Source organism: Aptenodytes forsteri, unplaced genomic scaffold (genome assembly GCF_000699145.1).
Source record: "Aptenodytes forsteri isolate BGI_AS27 unplaced genomic scaffold, ASM69914v1 Scaffold17, whole genome shotgun sequence".
Lineage (NCBI taxonomy): Eukaryota > Metazoa > Chordata > Aves > Sphenisciformes > Spheniscidae > Aptenodytes > Aptenodytes forsteri.
In genome coordinates this window covers 1,345,368-1,359,704 of record NW_008795027.1, presented here as the reverse complement: position 1 = coordinate 1,359,704, position 14,337 = coordinate 1,345,368, and the positions used below count along the sequence as shown (strand labels likewise).

Sequence of the window (14,337 nt, the reverse complement as noted above, 5' to 3'; positions counted from 1 at the left end):
CATGCAAGCAAAGCAAAACAAGGAATTCATTCACTCCTTCCCATCGGCAGGCAGGTGTTCAGCCATCCCCAGGAAAGCCGGGCTCCATCATGCATAATGGTTACTTGGGAAGACAAACACCATAACTCCAAATATCCCCCCCTTCCTTCTTCTTCCCCCAGCTTTATATGCTGAGCATGACGTCATATGGTATGGAACATCCGTTTGGTCAGTTGGGGTCAGCTGTCCCAGCTGTGTCCCCTCCCAACTTCTTGTGCACCCACAGCATACTCGTTGGTGGGGGGGTGTGAGAAGCAGAAAAGGCCTTGACTCTGTGTAAACACTGCTCAGCAACACTGAAAAACATCCCTGTATTATCAACACTGTTTTCAGCACAAAACCAAAACACAGCCCCATACTGTGAAGAAAATTAACTCTACCCCAGTCAAAACCAGCACGCCATTGATAGCCACACTCCAGTCATGGGATTCGTCCCACCAAGTTTCAGTAATGGCAAGTAGGTTGTAGCTTTTTAGCAGCACAGCGGCTTCCAGATCCTCCTGTTTGTTGTCCATGCTGCGTGCACTGGTGCAGAGGCATTTCAGCTGGGCTGTTGGCCATGTTACCTTTTTAGAGGAACACACCTTATTCCATTGAGGTATTTCACCGGTGTTTCCCTGTTGGCTCCTATTACCTCAGGATCCCCTGGCTCCTCTCTGTAAGAATTCAAGTGTGCTCCAGTGAACCCAGCACGTCGCAGAGCAACAGGCTGAGGGCCCTTGCTAGCACCCTGTCCCTCTAACCTTGGCATGTTGTCCCACGGCTTGTCATTTCTGTGGAGGCAGCTAGGCTGCATAAGGCTGCTGTACTGGAAAATGGCCTCTAGCATCCCCTCTGTCCCCTGCTTTTCTAAGATAGAGGGTCCCAAACTTTTTGCAATCATTTGTACTGCCACATCGTCAGCCATCTCACCCTCATCCCACAGCAGGCAAGTTTGATTCTCCCTGCAATCTGTTTCCATTGGCATTGAAGGCAGCAAGATGGAGAGGGGAATAGCAATTCTTCCTCCCTAACCTGTCTGTTTGGATACTGAATTAATGATCCTTTGATCTACACCCTGACACTAACTTACTTCGCAGCCTAAGGCTTAAACTCTTATCTATTGCCCGTACTGGGATATGGAAGCAGTAATACTTCCTGACTTGCCTGGGTGGGATAATGGGGTGTTTGCAAACCACTCGGAAAGAGAAAAAAAGTTACTTTTTATTAGCAGATCAAATTTAACACAATTCATAACCATTTTAACTTCCTATTATCTTCAAGGGGAGGTTCCTGCAGGCCTTTATCTAACATAGTATGGGTGACACACCTTCATTTATAATCAGCTTGGATTACTCCTGCTTCCATTCCCTATGAAAAGGAATGCTCTGGTAAGAGCTAGAAACTTGTTGATTCACATTACTATGTAGCCTCTAGACCACAAAAACATCTCTTGAGAGAAACAGTGGAAATACCAGCACTTGAGCCATTGAGAAGCAGGCCAAACAAAGTCCTGTAATCATTAATTAAAGTAAAGATCAGACAAAGGAGCTTTCTGAGGAACTGGGGAGAGGAGGGAAGGCACAGGCAGCGCGATCACCTGCAAAGCAAGCAATAGCTCTGAAGCATCCTCAGTCCTGAGGCTGGGCCCAAACTCTCCTCAAGCAGCCCTTGTGCCCTACCATTTATCCACCTGCTTCATGCTGCTCCCACACTCCTGCCCTTTCAGAAGAGAAAGCCGACCCAGGATGCAAAGCTGAACGCTGACCCAGGATGCAAAGCTGAATGCTTTGCTTTCCATCTCAGCATGTTGGAGCATGCTAGAAAGTAAAAGTACTTGTGCCTCTAGGGCTAGGGAGAAGGCAAAACACAAGCCAGACATCCATTGAGGCAAAGAAGCTCCTTCTCAGGAATTGTCATTTATACTTGTGTGTGAGGCAGGCACACAGAACAGATTTTGGTCCAAAACCCTCCCCCCTGACCCTTCACATGGAAGCTGAACTAATTTAGCACTGCTGAATGAGATTCCCCAGACCACAGCTTGGAAATTGCCTTTATCTCCTTCTGCTAGTTGTCTAAACTGATTATGTGCTCCTGAGGGCATGGAGTCATCTTCCTTGACTGTACAGTACCTAGCACAAAAGGATCTCACCCCGAGCCGTTTAGGGGCTGCTGAGAAATGAGAAATACAAAGCAATGTTTTCTAGCCACATCACCTGCTCCTACCAGGAATGTGTACAGTGGTTCTGGGAGAGGTGGAGACAACTTAGAAAGACACCTACATTCAACAAGAAGTAAGATCTCTTGGCCATCTTTGGCAGACCCTGCTTGGCCCTACCTCTGAAGAACTTAGAGAGGATAAGCGATATCCCACCTTGGGAGTTTGGGAGGATCTCACCTCAACACCCTCTGGGTCTAGGCGTCATCTCCACAGGCGCATCACAGTCCTGCTGTCACCCCTCGGGACGCTTGCCAAATCCCTCCTTTCTTCTACTCTGGCTCGAGCTGCTGCATTTGAATAGACCCCTCAAGAGAGATGCAGACCCTTAACTCCTGCTAATTTTGATGAGAGTCAGGTATCCAGTGAGGAATTGTGTGCCTAACACACATGAGGAGCCGCCTGCTCTGGGACAAGTGCTGTCTCTCAGGAAAAGAGCACTAGCCCTTCCGCTCATTTTTTCGAGACTGTTTACTCCCCAGGGGAGGGACTTACTGAAGCATAAATAACAATGAGCATAAATTTCAAATTCAGCAAGGATTTACATGTTCAGCACCACACACATACCTGTGAATTAAGTGTTTTATGAGGGGGTTAGTCAAACCTGGGCAAGGTGATGGCTGGCTTCAGGATCCTTGAGGATAAAAGGAACCCTAGCGTAAAACCAATTTCACAACCGTTAAGAAAAAGAAAGCGTGAAAGAGAAAGAAAGAGTGATCGAGTGTGCCTGGGACTGCGTGTGTCTGTGCTCTAGCACTGGTCCACTACAAAGCAAACACAAAACCCTTCATAGGGCTTTCAGGTCCTAACAAAACATACACAGCCAGCCACATCCTGAGAGCTGAAAGCCCCTGCCTGCTGCTCCCAGAAGTGGATAACCAGGGAAGCAAACGGCCCCTCCAAGCACCCAGGCTCCATCAGGAGCTGGAAGGCAGGCAAGAGACCAGCATGCACTGCGCAACCAATGGGAACTCCTTCTGCGTCAAACAACATCCTCTTGTACCTCATAAGGCCTCCTTTATCCTGAAGGATCCCGAAGCACTTTATGCTATTTATACACAGGAACCAGAACCACTTCAGTAGTCATTGAACTGAGGAGAGGAACAATAACCATCTCTTTTCTCTCACTCGAAGCACCAGAAATCAGTGCCTGGCATGTGTTTGCAGAGAGCTCATAGCAATGAGGGTTTGCCACGACAAGGAACAATAGTTCAGATAGGTCAGGGCTAGCCAACAGACAAGACAAACTCTTTACTGCAGCCTGCTATTGGTATTTTAAATTCTATTTTCCCAACTCTGTTCATGGGCATTGTGGGGTTTTTTATTTGTTTTGTTTTGTTTTTTTAAAGCAGGGCTTTATCTGCACTGGAGAACGTACCAGTAGCATTAAACCACATTTCTAAAAAAACCAGTTTGTGCAGAATCAGCTTTCCACCTGATCCCTTCCTATTCATTACCCTCCTATTCATTACATTCATTTTCAGCTCAGCTCTCAGAATCGAAGCCACTGGGTCCTCAGTGTTTTCAGGGAGTGCTCACAAAACCTCCCTGCCCTGTAGCCATGCCAGTACTAGGACCAAGCCAACAAGCACTAAAAATCCTGGGAGGATAAAAGTCCTCCCAGCCCCCACAAAGCCTATTCAGGCAATTCTGTACATGAATTCAAAGCGCTCCCCAAATTATGCAGCAATGATAACCATTTGTTCACTCTCTACAAATAGCTGGGTTTTTACACAGTGGTTTGAGCTCAGGGCAAAGACTAACCTGAGAGCACGTGCTGTGTTGTAGCTAGCGCGCAGTCACTCAAAATTCGGCTGCGGTCTCATCACAGAGGTACTTTCAGTTTCATTCCCTACAAATCTCTTCAGTGAAAAGGTGACTAGCTAAAAGCCGGTAGATTTTCTACCTACCCACAGTATCAGGTGCATATCCCACGGCAGGCCATCATCTTCACCTCACTGAGCTCACAAATGAATCGTGGGACTTTAAATCCCACTGTCAAAAATACGTGCAGCAGTTTTTAGAAGAGAGGGCAGGCAGCTGGTGTGTCACCACGGGGTACATTTCTAGCCTCTCAATGACACAATGTTCTATAATCTCACTGCCTGAAAGACCCTTTGCCTCCTCAAAGCATCCCAACAAAGAAAAAAAGGTAGCACGTTATAACAGGAGCACAGAGAGATCAAGTGACTCTCCCAGCAGAGAGAAGGGGTGGATTCGCTCTCCTCGCATCTCAACATTCATCCTCCATCCACCGAGCTGTTCTCTGGAAGACCATTGCAGAACACAAAGCTGTAAAACACAAAGTTTTCAAGCTACTTGTTAGCACTGCCCTGCCTGTGCCTGAGACACCTGACTGCAGACAGCACAAAGCAAGAAGTGCACGAAAAGCTGGCACCAGCTTTAGCTTTTGTACAGAACTTGTTCTGCTTTGAGTAGGCTGTTCCTGATCGCACTTTCTGCAGTGTAAACAAGCAAAGCAAAAGTCTCTGGAGTCAGCCCACAGATCTCTCCCAGGCACCCTGCCACAGTTTCAACTCCACAAAGATCACATTTTAAAAATAGCTGAGAAGGGATTTGACAGTGGAGACTAAGGTTAGCGGTCTTACTGCTTCAGCCATGTTGCTGATTAGCTCAGGACTGGTGGCAGCCATGCCAGAGAAAACCTCTCAGCATGTCAGCAACGGAGCTGGTACCTGCGGTCCTAGGAATGGGTCAACGTGCTCTGCAGCACCCCAGGGCACCAACAGAAGAGGGAACGTCATGCAGGCACAGAACGGGGTAACACCAGCTCTAGCTCAGCATGGCAGCTAGAGATATACCAGTGACAGTATCAGGAGCCTCCCTTCCTACCCAGGACAGCCACCTCATGCGGGAACACTCTCGCATCTGGAATTACCCACTTTGTTAACAGCAGCGCCAGGAATGGCCAAGAAGTCTCTTCTGACCATCGGTCCTTATATATCCCCAACGTCCATGTCTCTGAGGATGTTTTGGAGTGATCATTGAACGCTTTGAGGAGTTATATTCCCCTCCAGAGCTAAAAACACTTTACTAGAGTCAGATCAAATATCAAACACAGTCAAGGGCAAATTAAATGACATTTCATTTCCCAGACCTGTAAGTCCAAGTTTATAGGAGCTGTCTCTCTCCTGTTGCTATAGGAGCAATGCTAGAAAAAACGCTCAATCCATGCTGCTTAAGACTGCTGAAAAGGACAATTCTTCCAGTAAAAATTAAACAACCCACAGCCAAAAATAAAACATTCCTCCCCCTTCCGCCTCACTCTTGTGTAGCAGGTTTTAATGACTCCACCAAAACCATTTACGCAGCTGTTTTTAGACCAGCCTGCAAACTTGACAGGGAGGCACCAGCATGTGAATAAATAACTGGGAGGCAAGGGCTCTCCTCCAGGCAATTACTTGCTGGCCCTTCGCCAAGGCTGGGGGGAGGGGAAAAAATAAAAAGAAGTCCCTGATCCCAGGGCACGTGCCAACAAGCTCTAAAGAAATCCCCCAGCCCCAAGCCATCAACCACTTCCCTGAAACACCTCGCTCCATGGGTCTGTATACAGACCTGCACACAGAGCCACCGGGAGCTGGGCTTGCTCAGGTCCTCTCTGCTGCTTCAAATAAACACACAGGCAAAGGGCAGCTCTCCATGAAGGGTACGGAGCTATAATCAGTACAGAAACTTTGGCAAGTCTGTCTCAGCATATCATCCACTTCATTTAGAGCTGGCAGGAATAAGTAACTGGAAAAGGGTTCCTCTAACAGATGCCAGCACAAACCAGCTGGACTTCAAATGAAGCCGGGAAATCCTGCAGGGGATTTCTCCACCAACCCACCCTCAGGTTACGCTAGCACCATGTGAACAAGCTTCAATTTAAAGGAAAGCCTAAAAGGAGTTTGAAACTTAATCCTCCCCACTACCCCCTCTGCCTTGGAGGTCAATTTTCAAGCCAAGAGGGGACTGTATCATCTCATCTGATCTCCTGTTATTTTAAAGGTTAAAATTTTAAAGGCTAAAAGTAGTCCGTCCTACAACTCTGGGACACCCTGGATTAACCCTCAAGTACCAGGAAGACTCAAGAAGACTTCAGCAGATGGGAGAAACCACATACTTTGTTCCCTCAGGAGCCTCTCAAAATGTTACTGGCACATACTCGGCATTCAGACTACTTCTTTGAGCTCAGCAGAAAGCAGCAAAGCATTTTCCTCTGTGTGTAAGAGACAGGAACATGGCAAACATCCGGCGCTGGGCAGACTCATTATCCATCTTCTCAATGCACCCCATGCCGTTAGTGAGCAGGAGGGGAAAAGCAGTCCACAGCATGGTTCACTTGTAGGTTAAGACACTCAGTAAGTCCTTAAACATTAAAAGCAAAAAATACTCAGAGAAAATCCAGGAACAACACAGACAAAAGTTTCTGAAGAAACTGAGTAACTACCTTCACTTTGACCTGAATTTCAGTCAGTACTAAATGCCCACTGTGAAAATGAGGTCCCTCTAGGGTATCAAGGGATAGAGGAACCCAAAAAACAAAAGTCACTTCTTGCTTTTGAAGAATTTAGATAAAACTCTAAAATTCATGCTGGAAGTATCCAGGGCAATTCTGGCACAGAAAGGAATTCTCCTATTACTGACCTCAGACGAAAGGGTGTTTCAGCACTGACTGCTCTGGTGTCAGGGCCACCTTCCTGCCACCCAGAAAACTCCTCACTGCACTGGTATATGCGCATACAAAAGCAGCATCTGATTTGGTAACCACTACTGTGTGCACAGACACAGGAAAACAAAAAAGACTGTTTGGTCAGGGTAATACAGGGAGAGGGGACCTGGGCTTGCCAGGTTATGGTTATCAATGTCAAAAATTGGGAGGACACTGCTGATCTGCAGCAGTTACACCCTTCGTACACAGGGAAACCAGCTTCCCACTTACACACTTGTAAATACACTGTTGACAAGAATTACACTGATATAACTACAATAATTTAATTTGGATACTCTCACTGCTCTCATCTAAGTTGGCTTCTTCCTCCCTTCTTTTTTTCCTAAAAACTTGTTAAAATTCCTGATGAAGTAGCAAACAATAAAACCTCTTTTTTCCACAAGGGGGTTTTCTTCCACATTGAGACAGACGCAGCCAAAGTAAAGCTCGTGACATCAGTGAAAGCAGATTTTTTCCTCTGCAACTGTGTCTGCTTTTCCCTCCTTCCAGGCTTCTTGCAGCACACCTGTGAGTCAGGATCCATGCTTTCCCCGTGCCTGACCAACTCTGAGGGCAAAAGGCCCAGTGAAGTCAGCAACCAGGATTTTTTCCTGGTGTAAGCACAGTGGTTTAAATTCCCTTTTTTCCTGCCTTGGGACACATTGCACACACTGGAGGTAAGGCCTGGGGAGCACACAATGGACAGAGCAGGCTTTTGTTAGGCTCTCCAGAGCCCATCTCTGAGGCTGAGTGCAGCCTCATTCTCCACGTACAGCATAGGAGCTCCGCGGGATGCTTGTACTCTTTCCCTGCTCAGGAGGAGGAAAAAAACAGCAAACTGGGACTCAAAGGCGCAGAAACCAGCCTGACAGTTCCTCCTCCCCAAATACAGAAAGAGGTCCTCCCAATAAAAGGAAATTTGTCCCTCCAAAAACCCTCCAAGTGGACAAGGTAAATTGGAGACCACATCAAATTTCTCATCTCACCTCTGGCAGACCTCTCACCTAAGCCGAGTCTCCCAACAAAGATGGAAGAGGGCTACCCCATATAGCAAGGGATGACCTGCAACTAACCACAGCTTCCAGCTCGCTGGCAGTTCCACTCCTCAGCAAGTTGTACTTCCACACAGGACTGGACTCATCCCTTCTACGCTACAACACCTCTGGCAGACCTCTCACCTAAGCCGAGTCTCCCAACAAAGATGGAAGAGGGCTACCCCATATAGCAAGGGATGACCTGCAACTAACCACAGCTTCCAGCTCGCTGGCAGTTCCACTCCTCAGCAAGTTGTACTTCCACACAGGACTGGACTCATCCCTTCTACGCTACAACAGCCGAAGCCACAAGCACGAAGCCCAGCACTTTCCCATACGCACGTTCCTTGCATACAGCACTCGACACACACACCCAAGACCCCTTCTTGCTCCAGAGCTGGCTGCTCCAAGGTACTGCCTACCATGCACGTGTCTGCGTGCCCGGCTTCTACACTTGCCGTACACCGCTGTGACTGCACACACAGCTCCCCACCACCTCCTTGGGAGCTCTGCATGCAGCTTACAGTGACCACGGAGAAAAACAACAAATCAGCTCCGTTTCCAGGGCAATGTGGGGGGAGATATGGGATATGAATTCCTCCCTTCTGGATTCCACCAAAGCTGGGAAGAAATACTGACATTCACAAGCCATGACTCACGCCTGCCTCGTCCGGCACTCCAGAAGTCCGGCTCACTGGCTGGCATGCCAGAAGTGCCAGCATGGCTGGCACCTGCCAGCTGGCTCTGTTAGCATATAAATGTGACCAAAACTGTCCTCCCCCCTTATTTTCTTTATTGTTGCAGTGTAGTGGTCACTGAGGATCAGAGCACTCCCTGAGAACACAACCATGCAGGCATCGCAGCTGTTGCTCTGGCAGGTAACAGGTCAGCGAGGCTCAAGACATGATCTACTTCACACAAAACAGAAACCTCTCCCCCAGAAATTCCTAACTCTAACTACTCTTGATTCCAGTTTTAACTGGATCTCATTAGTGAAGGAGCCAAAGAATCCATTATACATACTCCAACTACGCTGGTAAGTCATACACTTGTATTTAAGGAGCTGCCAAGGATGCTGCCATTAACCTCCACAGAGTGTAATTCCTGACTGCCCCTCCTTCTCCCACTAGACCAGTATCCTGCCCCCACTCACAGCTACTTATGCATACATCCTTCTGTAGAGGAGCCGGCTACACTTTCAGGCCCCTGTTGAGCTTATTTCACTACTGCCTCAAATGCACCTACCGAGCTGTACAGCACTTTTCCAGCTCGGACCTGGGAGCCATAACCACCCAACCAGCAAGAGGAGCTTAGGTTAGAAACACAGATCAAGCTGGCCATACCCAAACGTGGCCCAGACCCCAAAACACACCTCTTATTCTGCCATGCAATACTAGGAGTGCAAAATAGTAATTATCTGCTTGGTCTTTCCCCTGTCTACTTCTGCCCCTATGGGGACAGAAGTGTTCCGGGGTGAGGTGTCAGATGTGCTTTGACCTTACCCATTGTACAGCACAGGCAGATCTTTCTCCCACAGAATCTCCAGAAGGTGTTTGTTCCTCTCAACCTGTCCCTTTCCTACAGTGGCAAAGACATCTGGGAAACATGCTGCAGATTTCAGCCCAACTCCACAGCTTCTTAGGAGTGTGCACCCTCCACTTTGCAGCTACAGGGACAAACTCCACTGAAGCACAGGCACTTAGAGGCTCACAACTCTTTCCACTGCCCCAGCTCCCCACTGCTCTGTTTTCTTTCCTATAAAAGGAAAGAGAACCTGGGTTAGAAAAGTGAACTTTGCTCCTTTTGCATTCAGATCTGGTACCAGCAATAGATAAGAAACAACAGTCAATGCCAAACGTTTTATGTCACCTACTTCTGGCTCACTTTTTTTCTTACGAAGCTTCATTACTGCTGCCAGGAACAACCCATGGGTCTGAGCAACATCCCCTCTCACACCTCCCACACGTCTCATTTCCACCTCTCTTAAGAGGCCATGCCACATCCCACATCCTCCACGCTCCCTCACTCGGATGCACTCACCTCTTACACACATTTTGAGCAGGTAGAAAAAGCGAATCTGCGGCAGCCTGCATGGATGCAGGCAATACACACTGTGCAACTCACTGCACGATTAAAATTGCATTTGTTTGGCTGTACCCTGCTGACAGCAGCTGTGAGTCAACACCCAAATAAATTTAAACAGCTGCCAAGGACCCTCCCTTAACCTCTGCAGAACATAATTCCTGATGTCCTTCCTTATCCCACTAAACCAGTATCCTGCCTCCAATAGTGTCCAGCACTGCTAGCATCAAAACTATGCATGAAATACACACACACATAAATATATATATATCAATAACTCCATGAAGACCCCAGCTGGCATGTCATAGCAGCTACTCATGCTTGCATCCTTCTAAGGAGCCGGCTACACTTTCAGGCCCCTGTTGAGCTTATTTCACTACTGCCTCAAATGCACCTACCGAGCTGTACAGCACTTTTCCAGCTCCGACTTGAGAGCCATAACCACCTGACCAGCAAGAGGAACTTAGGTTAGAAACATGGCCCAAGCTGGTCATACCCAAACATGGCCCAGACCCCAAAATACACCTCTTACTCTGCCATGCAATGCCAGGAGTGCAAAATAGTAATTATTCTCCTGCTCATTCTGCCGAGAGCTTTATTGTGCAGCAGCCAGGACACAGGACTAATAGGACTGACTGAATTAATTCCCTGGGATGCCAGGCTGTTGAGATCACAAGCAGAGGAGTCTGGCAGGCGGGACAGAGCAGAGCACTGGCGAGAGAGATGCCCATCAGCAGTGCTGCTATTACAGTGCTGATCCTTGCCAGGAGGATCACCGAATAGTTTTTGTGCCATGGGAGGGATGGTATGAGGTCCTCTCTGCAGAACTGACAAAACACCTCATCTCCATCCTGCAGCCCTGCTGTTCCTCATTTCTCCCTCTACACTCTGGCTTCAGGCATGGGGTAGCAGGGAAAAGTACATTTCTCACAGACTGGGAAGATAGTCACCATCTATCTGAAAAAGACAGATGCTCTGCCAAAATGAACGTGCAAAAAAGAATGGGAAAATGGGGCGATTTTACAAACAGTGACACCGTTCATTTCATTTTGGCTTTGCTGCGGCAAAAGGAAAATCATGTTCAGGGTCTGAAAAGCAGGATGAGCAAATGAGATGGAAGGAGACCTGGTCTTCACCTTCAGGATCTTGAAGGTTTTTGAACAACCAGAGAGACTAAGGTTTCTGTTCCTCAGCCTGGGAAGCTGAGACGAGTTGTAATTTCCAGGAGTCACCCTCCCTCAGGCTTTCCATGACCTCAGCTGCCGCTGCACATGCTCAGGGAGAGCTGGAGGCAACTCAGTACTGAGCCCAGGAGCAGAGAGTAGAGGTGGGGAGTAGGAGAGCATTTTCTCAGGAGGTTTCAAGAGCAAAACTGATGAGGCCGCTGGGGATAGTAGTAGATTGGGACATGAAAAAGCAAAGCTCCCCCTTTTTTTCAGAGTCAGTCCATCCACCTTTTATCTTTCTAAGCTTCTGTCTTAAACAGAAGGCACAAAAAAACAGAGGGACAGCGTGATTGCTTTATAAGTGATCAAATCACCTGGAAACATCAGACGAGATAGTTTGCCACATACAGGTATACATGGTGATAGAGATGTTACATGTACAAATACATGTAAATACATATTTTCCTCCTATGCATAACAAGTAGCCCAACGCACTCCTTAGGGCAGAAGCCAAACTTTGTAGAAGCAACGAGTGAATTTACCTGTGGGATGACCCAACTAGAGGAGACACAGCTCACCAGTCAACCCCTTCAGGGCTGTCTCAAGAACAAGGGAGTTGTCACCTGGTTTGTGTATGTGCAATAGGAACAGCTAGAGTTGTGCTACAACTTTTATTAGCTAGGAATAATATAATACGCCTGCTGGAAACTTCCTAATGGGGATGGATAGCACTCCATCAGCCACTCCCACCTAGCATTTTTGCTTAACAAGGGAATACAAGCAGCTTTCTTCTACCCCCTTGCTGAAGAATCTCTTAGACCCATCAACACAAGCTTTCAGAGGCTGAACTGAAAATATCCTTCTCAGAGCCATGATTTCAGCTGTGAGTGCCTTACTGTACTTGAAGAGAAGCCTGAGAGTCCTGCCCACTTCCAAACTGGCATAAGACTTCCTTTCTGCACAAGGGACTGGGAAGCTAAAGCATCGGAGAAAAATCTCCTTGGGTTGGTATTCCCTGCTTACTTAGAAGATGGCTTTTGTATTAGATGCAAGAGAAGGAGAGCCACGGCCCCAACTGGGCTGTCAAAGGTCCTCTTACTCAGTGTTCTGCTCTCTGCACAAAGAACAAACCCTCCTTTGACACACCTGCCTTGAGACAGGAGAAGGAAAACTTGACTGTTAAGCTCTCACCAAACGTACCACAGGACGGACTAACCACCTCAGACTCCTGAGTAAAATGAGATGTCATACATGGGACATTATCTCAAGCATATAGAAAAGGCATGTTCTTAGTGTTTACTGGAGTCAACATACAGCAGGGACTGCCAGGATTTTTACCAGGCAACTGGGGGAGTCATTCTCCTCCACTGCAGAAGGACTCCAACAAGAAGGTAAGCCATTATTTAAAAAAAAAACCACAGGCCAATCAATATATGCAACAGTTTGGAATAAAACATGCTTTTTGCAGAAATACAGCATATGGACAGAAAGACATCCAGGTCAGGAACTCAGAGACATTATCGGGAAACTACAGAGCAAGGACGTGATCTCAGGATAGTTACATGGAGGAGTTCAAAAGCTGCCAACTCCTCCAACTCACAACCCAGGCTTTCAGCAAGGACATCTGACTCAAAGTACTGGCAAATAAGAGCAGCTGTAGCAAACCAGAGCCCAGACCCACCTATGCAAGCCAGCATTATGCCTTTGACAGGGACCTGTCACCAGATGCCTCAGGTAAAGCATAACTGATGCTGCCCCAAACATTGTCCAGCTTCCAACAATTTGCAGATTGGGAACTGCCTGTCCTAGGCACACAAACTCCTTCAGAGACTCTAAATACACTGAAACTTTTGCACTGATTTTTCTAGTTTCCATTGAGCTCAGCAACATCTCAGAAGAGACACATGCTCTGCTCTCTCCATCACAGGCAGTCATCTTTGGTAGCAGTGAGTGAAGCATGAAGACTGGGATGGATCTTTGTCTGACTGATGACGCGCTAAGAGACTCTTCGGCCTCAACAATACCAGGCAGTAGATATTCTGTCACACCAAAAGCTTCCCTAATAACCTAGGCAATGGCCTCGCAGATGGCAAAGGAAAGGAGTTTTGGCAAAAGGGACTTGTTTCAAAACTGTTTCAACAAAATGGCCACCACTGGGCATTACCTCTGATGGGTGATGCCATTTTAATTAACCCTTGTTCTAGCAGACACCACATGAACTCTCAGAGAAAGACAGGAGGTGCTGTAGGGGGACAAAGAAAGTGAAGCAGCGTAATTTAAGGGATGCTATAGAGTAGCCTGAAATAAAGATATGTCATTGCTAAAATTCAACAGGATACTGCAACAGGTTGATTACAAAAGCCCTCAGGAAGAGTCAGGATTTTTTTAAATTTACAGCAGTTTACATTCTTCATGAGCTGACACGGCGCAAAGGCTGCTGGGAAAGATTCCTCATGGCAAGCAACACCATGGTGCAACAATAACCCATTGTCATCAGCCTCCCATCTGATTCAACTTCCAGAAAATGAAAGAAACAGAACATCACCTGGATTTTGTGGTAAACAAGGGCTCGCTCTCCCCCTCCTCTGCCTCCAAGGGTCCCACAAGCCCAATATAAAGGCCAAGTCTTATTTGTACAACAGGGAGACTTAATTCAACAAAAGGCAGAGGGAGATAAGTGTTGTTTCACAAGATTATGGCGACATTCAGAACACGTTTCCTAATGCATGGACTGTGCAAAGCTTCTGACGCCGCCCCCCCCCCCGCAACAGGTTAAAACACTTTAAAAAAAAAATGCAAAAGCCAAGCCCCTGTGAAGTTGTACAATGCCACTGGGCGCTGATGGGGAAGCAAAGCAGTGCTGCACCAGAGCTGGCCTTCGGTGACCCCGGCGAGGTACAGACGGGCCACCTCACGGCCCGGTAGCCCAGCGTACGGCTCGGGAGGGAGCGGCGGGTGAGGACAGCGCCAGACCCTAGCTGCAATAAACGGGGCCCACGGGCAGCGCTTTGCCACCCCTCTCCCAGGCCGGGCTGTCAGGGGCTGCTACACGCAGCACCCGCCGTCGTTCCGCCCTCCCCACCCCCCCCCCCCCCCACGCGCCTCCCC

General features: G+C 47.8%; 1 protein-coding gene across 4 annotated transcripts in view; it reads right to left on the bottom strand.

Moving 5' to 3' along the window:
- CD151 (CD151 molecule (Raph blood group)) overlaps nucleotides 1-8,234 on the bottom strand; it is a 33,726-nt gene extending 25,492 nt beyond the window's left edge. For 2 of the 4 annotated variants that reach the window (XM_019471204.1, XM_009276017.1), the window contains exons 1-2: nucleotides 8,224-8,234; nucleotides 6,169-6,171 (exon numbers count right to left, since the gene is read on the bottom strand). The gene's annotated coding sequence lies outside the window, so the exon portion shown is untranslated. Of the gene's footprint in view, nucleotides 1-4,146; nucleotides 4,183-5,812; nucleotides 5,870-6,168; nucleotides 6,172-8,223 lie in introns of those variants that run through there. The other 2 variants (XM_009276018.1, XM_009276019.2) reach the window with 2 other exon arrangements.
- Between the last annotated feature and the right edge of the window lie 6,103 nt (nucleotides 8,235-14,337).